The sequence below is a fragment of the Mus musculus genome, chromosome X (assembly GCF_000001635.26).
Source record: "Mus musculus strain C57BL/6J chromosome X, GRCm38.p6 C57BL/6J".
NCBI lineage: Eukaryota > Metazoa > Chordata > Mammalia > Rodentia > Muridae > Mus > Mus musculus.
Window position 1 is genome coordinate 105,019,723 of NC_000086.7, and position 16,342 is coordinate 105,036,064.

A 16,342-nucleotide genomic window follows, 5' to 3' on the forward strand; every position below is an offset into this window, starting at 1 on the left:
AATAATGCAACTATTTTAATAATATCAAGTTTTCTTGCACATGAGGATAAAAAGCCTTTTTATCTTCTAGTTAAACCTTCAAATTTGTAGTGGAAAACAAACAGTTAAAAACTTCAAGATACCATTATAGGCAAGAAATGCTAAAAAAAAAAAAAAAAAAAAAAAAAAAAAGGAACTCCAATAGCATAAGCAATGACTTCAAGAAATGACAAATGAATTGCATGGAATTAAAAAGCTGAGCTGGGGATGTGACTCAGTGTCTTATTAGTGTGCCCAAGGCTCTGTGTTTGGTCCCCAGCACTGCATTAATCAGGCATAGTGGTGCACATGTGTAATCCCAGCACTCATAAGCTTGTGACAGGAGAATCAGGAGTTTAAAATCATCTTAAGCTAGTGAGCTGGAGGCCAGCCTCAGTTACATAATATTCTGTCTCAAAGCAAAGAAAGAAAGGAAGGAAGGAAGGAAGAAAAGAAAAGAAAAATATGGAAATGCTATAATTAACCTTATATCTTGCATGCTAATTTTATTTATTTACTTATTTATTCTAAATATGTCATGTTTGAAGAATTTGTATATCATCCTTGTGCAGTGGTAATGCTAATATATCTATTCTGGATTATTGCAATTTGAGTATGTGTAGTGCCAAAATGAATACATGTATGCTTATTTAAAAGTTAAATAAGGCCTCTGAGGCGGCGCCATTTTCGGCTACAGACAACCTGCCACCTTCCTGGTCAGAGCACAGGTGTCCGCACAGCCCGGGAGGCTTCTGCCTCACGTTCCGCGGGGGTCACCTTGGTTCCGGGACTCTGCAGTGGGCGGTCTGCGGGTGAGAGTGTGGGACACAGAGGCCAGCAGCTTCTGGAACGGGCGAGAGCCACAGAGCCTCTGAGGCGGTGCCATTTTCGGCTCCAGACAACCTGCCACCTTCCTGGTCAGAGCACAGGTGTCTGCACAGCCCGTGAGGCTTCTGCCTCACTTCTGCAGGGGCCACCTTGATTCTGGGACTCCGCAGCGGGCAGTCTGCAGGCCAAAGCAACACAGCTTCTGGGAAAGATCCTGTTTTGGGCCTTCATCTTCGGCCAGGAGGAGGTCCAAACACCAGATAACTGTGCACCTCCCTGAAAGAGGAGAGCTTGCCTGCAGAGACTGCTCTGACCACTGAAACTCAGGGAAGAGAGCTAGTCTCCCTGGTCTGCTGATATAGTGTAACAAAATCACCAGAGGAACAATCTCTAAACAGAGACAACTATAACAACTAACTCCAGAGATTACCAGATGGCGAAAGGTAAACGTAAGAATCTTACTAACAGAAACCAGGACAACTCACCATCATCAGAACCCAGCACTCCCACTTCGCCCAGTCCAGGGCACCCCAACACACCTGAAAAGCTAGACCTGGATTTAAAAGCATATCTCATGATGATGGTAGAGGACATCAAGAAGGACTTAAATAACTCACTTAAAGAAATACAGGAGAACACTGCTAAACAAGTAGAAGACATTAAAAAGGAAATACAAAAATCCCTTAAAGAATTACAGGAAAACATAACCAAACAGGTAGAAGACATTAAAGAGGAAACACAAAAATCCCTTAAAGAATTGCAGGAAAACACAACCAAACAGGTGATGGAATTGAATAAAACCATCCAAGACCTAAAAAGGGAAGTAGACACAATAAAGAAAACCCAAAGTGAGGCAACAGTGGAGATAGAAACACTAGGAAAGAAATCTGGAACCATAGATGCGAGCATCAGCAACAGAATACGAGAAATGGAAGAGAGAATCTCAGGTGCAGAAGATTCCATAGAGAACATTGGCACAACAATCAAAGAAAATGGAAAATGCAAAAAGATCCTAACTCAAAACATCCAGGAATTCCAGGACACAATGAGAAGACCGAACCTACGGATAATAAGAGTGGATGAGAATGAAGATTTTCAACTCAAAGGACCAGCAAACATCTTCAACAAGATTATTGAAGAAACCTTCCCAAATCTAAAGAAAGAGATACCCATGAACATACAAGAAGCCTACAGAACTCCAAATAGACTGGACCAGAAAAGAAATTCCTCCCGACACATAATAATCAGAACACCAAATGCACTAAATAAAGATAGAATACTAAAAGCAGTAAGGGAAAAAGGTCAAGTAACATATAAAGGCAAGCCTATCAGAATTACACCAGATTTTTCACCAGAGACTATGAAAGCCAGAAGAGCCTGGACAGATGTTATACAGACACTAAGAGAACACAAATTCCAGCCCAGGCTACTATACCCAGCCAAACTCTCAATTACCATAGATGGAGAAACCAAAGTATTCCACGACAAAACTAAATTCACCCATTATCTCTCCACGAATCCAGCCCTTCAAAGGATAATAACAGAAAAAAACCAATACAAGGACGGGAACCACGCCCTAGAAAAAACAAGAAGATAATCCCTCAACAAAACTAAAAGAAGACAGCCACAAGAACAGAATGCCAACTTTAACAACAAAAACAACAGGAAGCAACAATTACTTTTCCTTAATATCTCTTAATATCAATGGTCTCAACTCCCCAATAAAAAGACATAGACTAACAGACTGGCTACACAAACAAGACCCAACATTCTGCTGCTTACAGGAAACCCATCTCAGGGAAAAAGACAGACACTACCTCAGAGTGAAAGGCTGGAAAACAATTTTCCAAGCAAATGGTCTGAAGAAACAAGCTGGAGTAGCCATTTTAATATCGGATAAAATCAACTTCCAACCCAAAGTTATTAAAAAAGACAAGGAGGGACACTTCATACTCATCAAAGGTAAAATCCTCCAAGAGGAACTCTCAATTCTGAATATCTACGCTCCAAATGCAAGGGCAGCCACATTCATTAAAGACACTTTAGTAAAGCTCAAAGCACACGTTGCACCTCACACAATAATAGTGGGAGACTTCAACACACCACTTTCATCAATGGACAGATCGTGGAAACAGAAACTAAACAGGGACACAGTGAAACTAACAGAAGTTATGAAACAAATGGACCTGACAGATATCTACAGAACATTTTATCCTAAAACAAAAGGATATACCTTCTTCTCAGCACCTCACGGGACCTTCTCCAAAATTGACCATATAATTGGTCACAAAATAGGCCTCAACAGATACAAAAATATTGAAATTGTCCCATGTATCCTATCAGACCACCATGGCCTAAGACTGATCTTCAATAACAACATAAATAATGGAAAGCCAACAATCACATGGAAACTGAACAACACTCTTCTCAATGATACCTTGGTCAAGGAAGGAATAAAGAAAGAAATTAAAGACTTTTTAGAGTTTAATGAAAATGAAGCCACAACGTGCCCAAACCTATGGGACACAATGAAAGCATTTCTAAGAGGGAAACTCATAGCTCTGAGTGCCTCCAAGAAGAAACAGGAGAGAGCACATACTAGCAGCTTGACAACACATCTAAAAGCTCTAGAAAAAAAGGAAGCAAATTCACCCAAGAGGAGTAGACGGCAGGAAATAATCAAACTCAGGGGTGAAATCAACCAAGTGGAAACAAGAAGAACTATTCAAAGAATTAACCAAACGAGGAGTTGGTTCTTTGAGAAAATCAACAAGATAGATAAACCCTTAGCTAGACTCACTAAAGGGCACAGGGACAAAATCCTAATTAACAAAATCAGAAATGAAAAGGGAGACATAAAAACAGATCCTGAAGAAATCCAAAACACCATCAGATCCTTCTACAAAAGGCTATACTCAACAAAACTGGAAAACCTCGACGAAATGGACAAATTTCTGGACAGATACCAGGTACCAAAGTTGAATCAGGATCAAGTTGACCATCTAAACAGTCCCATATCACCTAAAGAAATAGAAGCAGTTATCAATAGTCTCCCAGCCAAAAAAAGCCCAGGACCAGACGGGTTTAGTGCAGAGTTCTATCAGACCTTCAAAGAAGATCTAATTCCAGTTCTGCACAAACTATTTCACAAAATAGAAGTAGAAGGTACTCTACCCAACTCATTTTATGAAGCCACTATTACACTGATACCTAAACCACAGAAAGACACAACAAAGATAGAGAACTTCAGACCAATTTCTCTTATGAATATCGATGCAAAAATCCTCAAAAAAATTCTCACTAACCAAATCCAAGAACACATTAAAGCAATCATCCATCCTGACCAAGTAGGTTTTATTCCAGGGATGCAGGGATGGTTTAATATAAGAAAATCCATCAATGTAATCCATTATATAAACAAACTCAAAGACAAAAACCACATGATCATCTCGTTAGATGCAGAAAAAGCATTTGACAAGATCCAACACCCATTCATGATAAAAATGTTGGAAAGATCAGGAATTCAAGGCCCATACCTAAACATTATAAAAGCAATCTACAGCAAACCAGTAGCCAACATCCAAGTAAATGGAGAGAAGCTGGAAGCAATCCCACTAAAATCAGGGACTAGACAAGGCTGCCCACTTTCTCCCTACCTTTTCAACATAGTACTTGAAGTATTAGCCAGAGCAATTCGACAACAAAAGGAGATCAAGGGGATACAAATTGGAAAAGAGGAAATCAAAATATCACTTTTTGCAGATGATATGATAGTATATATAAGTGACCCCAAAAATTCTACCAGAGAACTCCTAAACCTGATAAACAGCTTCGGTGAAGTAGCTGGATATAAAACAAACTCAAACAAGTCAATGGCCTTTCTCTATACAAAGAATAAACAGGCTGAGAAAGAAATTAGGGAAACAACACCCTTCTTAATAGTCACAAATAATATAAAATATCTTGTCGTGACTCTAACTAAGGAAGTGAAAGATCTATATGATAAGAACTTCAAATCTCTGAAGAAAGAAATTAAAGAAGATCTCAGAAGATGGAAAGATCTCCCATGCTCATGGATTGGCAGGATCAACATTGTAAAAATGGCTATCTTGCCAAAAGCAATCTACAGATTCAATGCAATCCCCATCAAAATTCCAACTCAATTCTTCAACGAATTAGAAGGAGCAATTTGCAAATTCATCTGGAATAACAAAAAACCTAGGATAGCAAAAACTCTTCTCAAGGATAAAAGAACCTCTGGTGGAATCACCATGCCTGACCTAAAGCTTTACTACAGAGCAATTGTGATAAAAACTGCATGGTACTGGTATAGAGACAGACAAGTAGACCAATGGAATAGAATTGAAGACCCAGAAATGAACCCACACACCTATGGTCACTTGATCTTCGACAAGGGAGCTAAAACCATCCAGTGGAAGAAAGACAGCATTTTCAACAATTGGTGCTGGCACAACTGGTTGTTATCATGTAGAAGAATGCGCATCGATCCATACTTAACTCCTTGTACTAAGGTCAAATCTAAGTGGATCAAGGAACTTCACATAAAACCAGAGACACTGAAACTTATAGAGGAGAAAGTGGGGAAAAGCCTTGAAGATATGGGCACAGGGGAAAAATTCCTGAATAGAACAGCAATGGCTTGTGCTGTAAGATCGAGAATTGACAAATGGGACCTAATGAAACTCCAAAGTTTCTGCAAGGCAAAAGACACCGTCAATAAGACAAAAAGACCACCAACAGACTGGGAAAGGATCTTTACCTATCCTAAATCAGATAGGGGACTAATATCCAACATATATAAAGAACTCAAGAAGGTGGACTTCAGAAAATCAAATAACCCCATTAAAAAATGGGGCTCAGAACTGAACAAAGAATTCTCACCTGAGGAATACCGAATGGCAGAGAAGCACCTGAAAAAATGTTCAACATCCTTAATCATCAGGGAAATGCAAATCAAAACAACCCTGAGATTCCACCTCACACCAGTCAGAATGGCTAAGATCAAAAATTCAGGTGACAGCAGATGCTGGCGTGGATGTGGAGAAAGAGGAACACTCCTCCATTGTTGGTGGGATTGCAGGCTTGTACAACCACTCTGGAAATCAGTCTGGCGGTTCCTCAGAAAATTGGACATAGTACTACCGGAGGATCCAGCAATACCTCTCCTGGGCATATATCCAGAAGATGCCCCAACTGGTAAGAAGGACACATGCTCCACTATGTTCATAGCAGCCTTATTTATAATAGCCAGAAGCTGGAAAGAACCCAGATGCCCCTCAACAGAGGAATGGATACAGAAAATGTGGTACATCTACACAATGGAGTACTACTCAGCTATTAAAAAGAATGAATTTATGAAATTCCTAGCCAAATGGATGGACCTGGAGGGCATCATCCTGAGTGAGGTAACACATTCACAAAGGAACTCACACAATATGTACTCACTGATAAGTGGATATTAGCCCAAAACCTAGGATACCCAAGATATAAGATACAATTTCCTAAACACATGAAACTCAAGAAAAATGAAGACTGAAGTGTGGACACTATGCCCCTCCTTAGAGGTGGGAACAAAACACCCTTGGAAGGAGTGTCAGAGACAAAGTTTGGAGCTGAGATGAAAGGATGGTCCATGTAGAGACTTCCATATCCAGGGATCCACCCCATAATCAGCATCCAAACGCTGACACCATTGCATACACTAGCAAGATTTTATCGAAAGGACCCAGATGTAGCTGTCTCTTGTGAGGCTATGCCGGGGCCTAGCAAACACAGAAGTGGATGCTCACAGTCAGCTAATGGATGGATCACAGGGCTCCCAATGGAGGAGCTAGAGAAAGTACCCAAGGAGCTAAAGGGATCTGCAACCCTATAGGTGGAACAACATTATGAACTAACCAGTACCCCGGATCTCTTGACTCTAGCTGCATATGTATCAAAAGATGGCCTAGTCGGCCATCACTGGAAAGAGAGGCCCATTGGACACGCAAACTTTATATGTCCCAGTACAGGGGAACGCCAGGGCCAAAAAGGGGGAGTGGGTGGGTAGGGGATTGGGGGTGGGTGGGTATGGGGGACTTTTGGTATAGCATTGAAAATGTAAATGAGCTAAATACCTAATAAAAAATGGAAAAAAATAAAAGTTAAATAAATTACAAAAACAAATCAACCTTATAGTAGCCTAAAATGGGCATACCATTGTATGTAGTATCCAACGTATACAATATTGCAAGTATAACTCTTAGTACTCAATAGATATTTTATTTAATTCCCAACATACCATATTTTTCTAGACAGATTTTCATAGACTTGTGATCATAGTATACAATGGTAGTGATTTTTTGTAAATATTTTTCAGAAAGAACTCTGAAGGTTTTTTATTTACACAGCAATTCATGAAATCACTGAAAACTTGACAAGCTAGACTTCTAAGACTAACGAGAAAATAACAGCTCTGCAACATACAGATTACTGCTGTGAACCATTTAACTCATTTTCCCTAAATATTATCTATGGATTATATAAAAATACACACATGTTTAATATAATTAAGACTGTTCTATATGCCTGTCATGACTTGCTTCTGAGAACGTGTTGTTCAGTGATTTTTGTGAACACCAGACTGTACTTAAACTACATGCATTCAAGACACCAGGCAAACACAAGATGTATTATTCTGCTGCAGGCTGTTTCTTCTTAAAAGTAGATAGAGTATACACTCTAATAACAGAAATTACATAGTAGATTTGTTTTTACTAGCATTCACAAACATAATAATTGTTACAGTGCTGTTGCAATGGCTGAGGCAACGCTAGCCAAAATAAGAACTTTTAAACTACACTACAATCTTATGGAATTACTCCTATAGATGCAGCCCATGGTTGACTAAAATGTTACTATGTGACACATGACAGTATACAGTTGTATATACAAAATTTTAATAACCTTCATATACAACTTTATGTCATTATTTGAATAGTATATTGTATTTCACTATTTTTTTGTTATTAGACTTCAGTTTATTCCATTATGCCACTATATTACTTGACTTATGATGAATTTAAGTACAAAAAAGTATGTTACTAAATAAAGAATTCCACTTTACAGGACACAGGCATTGGAAGCCTTGGGTACTCTTCCTTTCACAGCAAAACAATTCTAACTGGTGGAAATGGTCTCAACAACTACCATTTAGAGTATGAAAATTTGACCAAAGACATGCAGAAAATGAAGTAGCAATATTTGATAAAAATATGCTAAATCTTGGTGAGAGTCTGTAGCACTTTAGCTGCTATTAAGTCATGACCAGTTCCCTCTTTTCTCAGACTAGTTTGTGAGAAACTCTACTCTAGGGAGGTGTGGCTCCCAATACGGCGTCAAGGTGGGTTACCTGGAGCACCACATTACCAGAACTTTTCATCTACCTTAGCTCAGAGTTCCTGGTTTGAAAAGTGCTGGTTCCCAACTGGCAGTTATCATGTAGAAGAATGCGAATTGATCCATTCTTATCTCCTTGTACAAAGCTCAAGTCTAAGTGGATCAAAGAACTCCACATAAAACCATAGACACTGACATTTTATAGAGGAGAAAGTGGGGAAAACCTTCGAAGACATGGGAACAGGGGAAAACTTCCTAAATAGAACAGCAATGGCCTGTGCTGTAAGATCAAGAATCGACAAATGGCACCTCATAAAATTGCAAAGCTTCTGTAGGGCAAAAGATACTGTCAATAAGACAAAAAGGCTACCAACAGATTGGGAAAGAATTATAACCAATCCTAAATCTGATAGGGGACTAATATCCAATATATACAAAGAACTCAAGAAGCTGAACTCCAGAAATTCAAATAACCCCATTAAAAAATGGGGTATAGAGCTAAACAAAGAATTCTCACCCGAAGAATAATGAAGGGCTGAGAAGCACTTGAAAAAATGTACAACATCCTTAATCATCAGGGAAATGCAAATCAAAACAACCCTGAGATTCCACCTCACACCAGTCAGAATGGCTAGGATCAAAAATTCAGGTGACAACAGATGCTGGCAAGGATGTGGAGAATGAGGGACACTCCTCCATTGCTGGTGGGATTGCAAGCTTGTACAACCACTCTGGAAATCAGTCTGGAGGTTCCTCAGAAAACTGGACATAGTACTACCAGTAGATCCAGCAATACCTCTCCTGGTATACCCAGAAGATGACCCAACTGGTAATAAGGACACATGCTCCATTATGTTCATAGCAGCCCTATTTATAATAGCCAGAAGCTAGAAAGAACCCAGATGTCCCTCAACAGAGGAATGGATACAGAAAATGTGGTACATTTACAAAATGGAGTACTACTCAGCTATTAAAAACAATGAATTTATGAAATTCTTAGGAAAATGGATGTATCTGCAGGATATCATCCTGAGTGGGGTAACCCAATCACAAAAGAAGTCACTTGATATGCACTCACTGATAAGTGGATATTAGCCCAGAAACCTAGAATACCCAAGATACAACTTCCAAAACACAAGAAAATCAAGAAGGAAGACCAACTCGTGGATATTTCATTCCTCCCTAGAATAGGGAATAAAACATCCATGGAAGGAGTTGCAGAGACAAAGTTTGGAGCTAAGACGAAAGGATGGACCATCCAGAGACTGCCCCACCCAGGCGTCCATCCCATAATCAGCCACCAAACGCAGACACTATTGCATACACCAGCAAGATTTTGCTGAAAGGACCCTGATATAGCTGTCTCATATGAGGCTATGCCAGTGCCTGGCAAACACAGAAGTGGATGCTCACAGTCAGCTATTGGATGGAACACAGGGCCCCCAATGGAGGAGCTAGAGAAAATATCCAAGGAGCTGAAGGGGTCTGCAACTCTATAGATGGAACAACAATATGAACTAATCAGTACCTCCAGAACTCGTGTCTCTAGCTGCATATGTAGCAGAAGATGGCCTAGTAGGCCATCATTGGGAAGAGAGGCCTCTTGGTCTAGCAAATTTTATATGCTAGACCAAGTGAAAGCCAGGGCCAGGAAGCGGGAGTGGGTGGGTAGGGGAGCAGGGTGGGAGGGTATAGGGGACTTTTGGGATAGCATTTGAAATGTAAATGAAGAAAATATCTAATAAAAAGAAAGAAAAAGAAGGCTCTACTAGAAGAGACGAAGTAAAAATTATGATCATACACCTTCTTTATAGGAAAGAGATTCCAGAAGGAAAGCAAAAGAAAATAGCATGTTGCACTTTGCCCAGACCCCAGGAACCAGAGATTTTCTTTCTTTCTTTCTTTCTTTCTTTCTTTCTTTCTTTCTTTCTTTCTTTCTTTCTTTCTTTCTTTCTTTCTTTCTTTCTTTTTTTGATGTAACTTTTCTTTTTTTTTTAAATTAGGTATTTTCTTCGTTAACATTTTCAATGCTATCCCAAAAGTCCCCCATACTCACCCCCCCAATCCCCTACCCACCCACTCCCCCTTTTTGGCCCTGGGGTTCCCCTGTACTGGGGCATATAAAGTTTGCAAGTCCAATGGGCCTCCCTTTGCAGTGATAGCTGACTAGGCCATCTTTTGATACATATGCAGCTAGAGACAAGAGCTCCGGGGTACTGGTCAGTTCATATTGTTGTTCCACCTATAGGGTTGCAGATCCCTTTAGCTCCTTGGGTAATTTCTCTAGCTCCTCCATTGGGGGCCGTGTGACCCATCCAATAGCTGACTGTGATCATCCACTTCTGTGTTTGCTAGGCCCCGGCATAGTCTCACAAGAGACAGCTATATCTGGGTCCTTTCAGCAAAATCTTGCTAGTGTATGCAATAGTGTCAGCGTTTGGAAGCTGCTTATGGGATGGATCCCTGCATATGGCAATCACTAGATGGTCCATCCTTTCGTCACAGCTCCAAATTTTGTCTCTGTAACTCCTTCCATGGGTGTTTTGTTCCCATTTCTAAGAAGGGGCAAAGTGTCCACACTTTGGTCTTCGTTCTTGAGTTTCATGTGTTTCGCAAATTGTATCTTATATCTTGGGTATCCTAAGTTTCTGGGCTAATATCCACTTATCAGTGAGTACATATTGTGAGAGTTCCTTTGTGATTGGGTTACCTCACTCAGGATGATGCCCTCCAGGTCCATCCATTTGCCTAAGAATTTCATAAATTCATTTTTTTTAAATAGCTGAGTAGTACTCCATTGTGTAAATGTACCACATTTTCTGTATCCATTCCTCTGTTGAGGGGCATCTGGGTTCTTTCCAGCTTCTGGCTATTATAAATAAGGCTGCTATGAACATAGTGGAGCATGTGTCTTTCTTACCAGTTGGAACATCTTCTGGATATATGCCCAGGAGAGGTATTGCGGGATCCTCCGGTAGTACTATGTCCAATTTTCTGAGGAACTGCCAGACTGATTTCCAGAGTGGTTGTACAAGCTGGCAATCCCACCAGCAATGGAGGAGTGTTCCTCTTTCTCCACATCCTCGCCAGCATCTGCTGTCACCTGAATTTTTGATCTTAGCCATTCTGACTGGAGTGAAGTGGAATCTCAGGGTTGTTTTGATTTGCATTTCCCTGATGATTAAGGATGTTGAACATTTTTTCAGGTGCTTCTCTGCCATTCGGTATTCCTCAGGTGAGAATTCTTTGTTCAGTTCTGAGCCCCATTTTTTAATGGGGTTATTTGATTTTCTGAAGTCCACCTTCTTGAGTTCTTTATATATGTTGGATATTAGTCCTCTATCTGATTTAGGATAGGTAAAGATCCTTTCCCAATCTGTTGGTGGCCTTTTTGTCTTATTGACGGTGTCTTTTGCTTTGCAGAAGCTTTGCAATTTTATGAGGTCCCATTTATCAATTCTTGATCATACAGCACAAGCCATTGCTGTTCTATTCAGGAATTTTCCCCCCGTACCCATATCTCCGAGGCTTTTCCCTACTTTCTCCTCTATAAGTTTCAGTGTCTCTGGTTTTATGTGGAGTTCCTTAATCCACTTAGATTTGACCTTAGTACAAGGAGATAGAAATGGATCAATTCACATTTTTCTACATGATAACCGCCAGTTGTGCCAGCACCATTTGTTCAAAATGCTGTCTTTTTTCCACTGGATGGTTTTAGCTCCCTTGTCGAAGATCCAGTGACCATAGGTGTGTGGGTTCATCTCTGGGTCTTCAATTCTGTTCCATTGGTCTACTTGTCTGTCACTATACCAATACCATGCAGTTTTTATCACAATTGCTCTGTAGTACAGCTTTAGGTCTGGCATGGTGATTCCACCAGAGGTTCTTTTATCCTTGAGAAGAGTTTTTGCTATCCTAGGTTTTTTGTTATTCCAGATGAATCTGCTGATTGCCCTTTTTAATTCGTTGAAGAATTGAGTTGGAATTTTGATGGGGATTGCATTGAATCTGTAGATTGCTTTTGGCAAGATAGCCATTTTTACAATGTTGATCCTGCCAATCCATGAGCATGGGAGATCTTTCCATCTTCTGAGATCTTTAATTTCTTTCTTCAGAGACTTGAAGTTCTTATCATACAGCTCTTTCACTTCCTTAGTAAGAGTCACGCCAAGGTATTTTATATTATTTGTGACTATTGAGAAGGGTGTTGTTTCCCTAATTTCTTTCTCAGCCTGTTTATTCTTTGTGTACAGAAAGGCCATTGACTTGTTTGAGTTAATTTTATATCCAGCTACTTCATTGAAGCTGTTTATCAGGCTTGGGAGTTCTCTGGTGGAATTTTTAGGGTCACTTATATATACTATCATATCATCTGCAAAAAGTGATATTTTGACTTCTTACTTTTCTATATGGACCAGAGTCTCACAAACTACAGAGCTCTGGAGATGTTCATGAAAGAAGTGACTGTATTGCAAAAAGAATCTGAGGAAACTCAAACCTGACTGTACTCACAAAAGCAATGGAGATTTTTGTGATAAGAAATTTTTAAAAGGCTGGTTTGTGGAATTCCTGTGGAAGTCAGAGTGAAAGCAGGTGTGAGTGGAAGCAATGAAGGAGTCATGGCTGCCAAATGTTTGAGTCCATCAGAAAGTTCGGCCTGGCTTTAGCAGTTGCAGGAGGCATGGTGAACTCTGCTTTTTATGTGGATGCTGGGCACAGAGCTGTCAACTTTGACTGATTCCATGGCATACAGGACCTTGTGGTAGGGGAAGGGACTCATTTTCTCATCCCTTGGGTACAGAAACCAATTATCTTTGACAGACACTCTCAACCTCGGAATGTACCAGTCATCACTGATAGCAAAGACTTGCAGAACGTCAACATCACACTGCGCATCCTCTTCCAGCCCGTGGCCAGCCAGCTTCCTAGTTCGTATCTATACCAGCATTGGCAAGGACTATGCTGAGCAAGTCCTGCGGTCTATCACCACAGAGATCCTCAGTCTGCGGTGGCTGGATTTGATGCTGGAGAACTGATTACCCAGCGAGAGCTGATCTCACAGAGCAAGCAGCAACATTTGGGCTCATCCTGGATGACGTGTCCCTCACACATTTGACCTTCGGGAAGGAGTTCACAGAGACAGTAGAAGCCAAACAAGTGGCTCAGCAGGAAGCAGAGAGAGCCAGATTTGTGGTGGAAAAGGCTGAGCAGCAAAAGAAAGCAGCCATTATCTCTGCTGATGGTGACTTCAAGGCAGCTGAGCTGATCGCCAACTAGCTGGCCACAGCAGGCGATGGCCTGATCGAGCTGCGCAAGCTGGAGGCTGCTGAGGACATTGCATACCAGCTCTCCCGCTCTCGGAACATCACCTACCTGCCAGGGGGGCAGTCCATTCTCCTCCCAGTGAGGCCAGCCGGGCCACGGCCTCCATCACGCAGAATGACGCCTTCCTTCTGCCCCACTCCAAGAAATCACTGTGAAATTTAATGACTGGCTTAAAGTGAAGGAAATAAAGGTAAAACCACTTCAGATCTCTTTTAAAAAAAAAAAAGGCTGGTTTGTTCATGAGACCAACAAAATAATGCTATATTAACTAGTTTGATAATGAGAAGTAGGAAGTAAACAATGAGGAAAAGTGAGTAAACACACACACACACACACACACACACACACATACACACACACAAATAGAATCTCAAAAACTACCTTTAAGGCTGGTGTAGTATTGTCTTGCAAGAATGAGTTGGAGTCCCTGGAACTCATCAACACAATAAAACAAGCAAATGACCCCCACCCCTGAAAAAACAGGTGAGGGGCTAAAGGGATGACTTTCATCAAGAACACTGAGTGTCTCTTCCAGCAGACCCAAGTTTGGTTCTCAGCACTCACATTGAGCAGCTTACAGCTATATCTCACTCCAGTTCCAGCAGATCCAACACCCTCTTTCAACTTCTTTAGGTATACCCACACACACATACACATATACATCCATCCACACATACAAATACATTGTTTTAAAAAATCTAAAAGCAAAGCCAGATGTGGTGGAATGTGCTTGTAAATACAAGAACTGTGTCGATGGAGACATTCATATCCCCCAGAGGTTCACTGGAAAGCCAGACTTGGAGAGCTATGGTATTGAGAAATTCTATCTAAAAACCAACTGAAAACAAAACAAGGTAGACTTCACTTGAAGAGTGACAGCCAAAGTTGTCTTCTGGTCTTATCATGTGTGCTGGCTAGTTTTATGTCACCTTGACACAGGCTACAGTCATTGGGAGAGAAAACCTCAGTTGATAAGTTTCCCCCATTTAAATTGGCTTGCTGGCAAGCTTGTGCATATTCTTGATAGATGATAGATGGAGGAGGAGAGCGCAGGTCACTGCTACACCTGCTGGTGCTTCACCTGGGTTAGTGGTCCCAGATGCTACAAGAAAGAAGGTTGAGCAAGCCAGTAAGCAGTGTTTCTCCATGGTCTTTGCATCAGTTTCTGCCTCCAGGTTCTTGTCTTGAGTTCTTGCCCTGCACACACACAATTTTATGTGTAAAATGAAATCAAATCATGATGCTTTATTACAGTAGTAGAAACCCTAAGACATTATACACATGTGTACACACACACAAGGAGAGAGACAAAAGAAGAGAGGGAGAGAGGGAGGAGGGAGGGACTATGTAAATAACCTAAATGTAATTAGATCAGCCTAAGATCTCTGTGGAGCTTTGTCAAATTAGTGGTACCTGTGATATATCAAAGGAGGAGCATCAGCTTAGTGGAAAGTTCTATGAAGAATAGAGCACAGATAAAAGCACTGTCACCTGAGCCTAAGGACTGGTAGTAACGGTTCATACAGCAGGGAAGACAACCAAAACTGTCTAGCTAAATCATGAAATAAAGACATAGTGAGTGGTGACATAGGCACGCCCCAGACAGGTGGTGGTGGGGAAATCCCTCCAAAGTTGTTACAACATGCTAGTGAAAAATAGCAAATTTAGACAAAAGTAAGGAACACAAAAAAAAGAGACAAGATGTGATCCATACACAGTAAAGGGGTTTAGAAAACAAAAGTAATGTCTGAAATGACTCAGATACTGTATGGGATAGACATGGCTTTAAAGCTGCAATCACAGGCCCTGGCCCTGCCTCAGAGGGCAGAGTCTATATACTGCTATATTGCTGGCTGTGTGTCTGCTGTGGGCATGGCTGAGGAAGAAGGAAATCAGGAGTTCACTTCCAAGGTGGAAGGCCTGTCAGATTCACCATTGATTCAGACCCGTGGGAATCCACCATCACCCCAAATAGTTCAGGAAAACAACCTTTGAGTGCAACACTTAAGGAAAGATGAGAGAAAACATCTTGTTCTCTTTGTAGTGTAGTGAAGTGACTTGAAGTAGAGAATGAAGAAGACGATCAGACCTTTGCAGAACCAGGGGCATCTTCAAAAGAAGAAAACTGCTCAGAATTCCAAGAAAGTTTGGAACACAGACAACGAATCTGAAAAGAATAGTTCGGAGAATAAAAATGAACCCAATCTAAATCATTTGATACTGTGTCATCCAGTGAACCCCAAAATGATTGTGAAGAATACTAAAGAAAGCTTAAAGGAAGAAAAAGCAAGATTGACAAAGCAAGTTCAAGAGAAGACCTTTTAGAGGATGGCTTTGTTGGACATCAGTGGTAGGAACGGCCCTTGGGCCTGAGGGGGTACAATGTCCCAATGTAGGGGAATGCCAGGGCGGGAAGGCAGGAGTGGGTGAGTGGGTGGGGGAGCACCCTCATACAGGCAGGGAAGGGGGCATGGGATAAGGAGTTTCCTAAAGGGGAGACTCGGAAAGGGGAAAACATTTGAAATGTAAATAAGGAAGATATCCAATAAAAGGGGGAAAAACTAGTCAAAAATGGAGAGAATAAAGAATAACCTGCCTGAGGTAAAGTTGTTAGTAAAAAAGTGGAGAAACTGCAGCCAGCAGCTGCTGAATGAACTGCAGTCAGTTGCATCTGAGGACAGGACAATGAGAGACTGAGCCTCACTGAGATGACAAATTGCTGCACTATAGTAGAAGTGAAGGAGTTTATAGTTTTCTTTTGTTTTGGTGTTAG

General features: G+C 40.9%; 1 non-coding gene and 2 pseudogenes across 1 annotated transcript; 2 read left to right on the top strand and 1 right to left on the bottom strand.

Moving 5' to 3' along the window:
• Positions 1–545: 545 nt before the first annotated feature.
• Gm22090 lies at positions 546–656 on the bottom strand. The gene has a single exon (XR_003953159.1). It is a non-coding gene; the product is annotated as a U6 spliceosomal RNA (small nuclear RNA).
• Gm9673 (predicted gene 9673) lies at positions 12,864–13,644 on the top strand (annotated as a pseudogene).
• On the top strand, positions 15,298–16,342 carry Gm39533 (annotated as a pseudogene).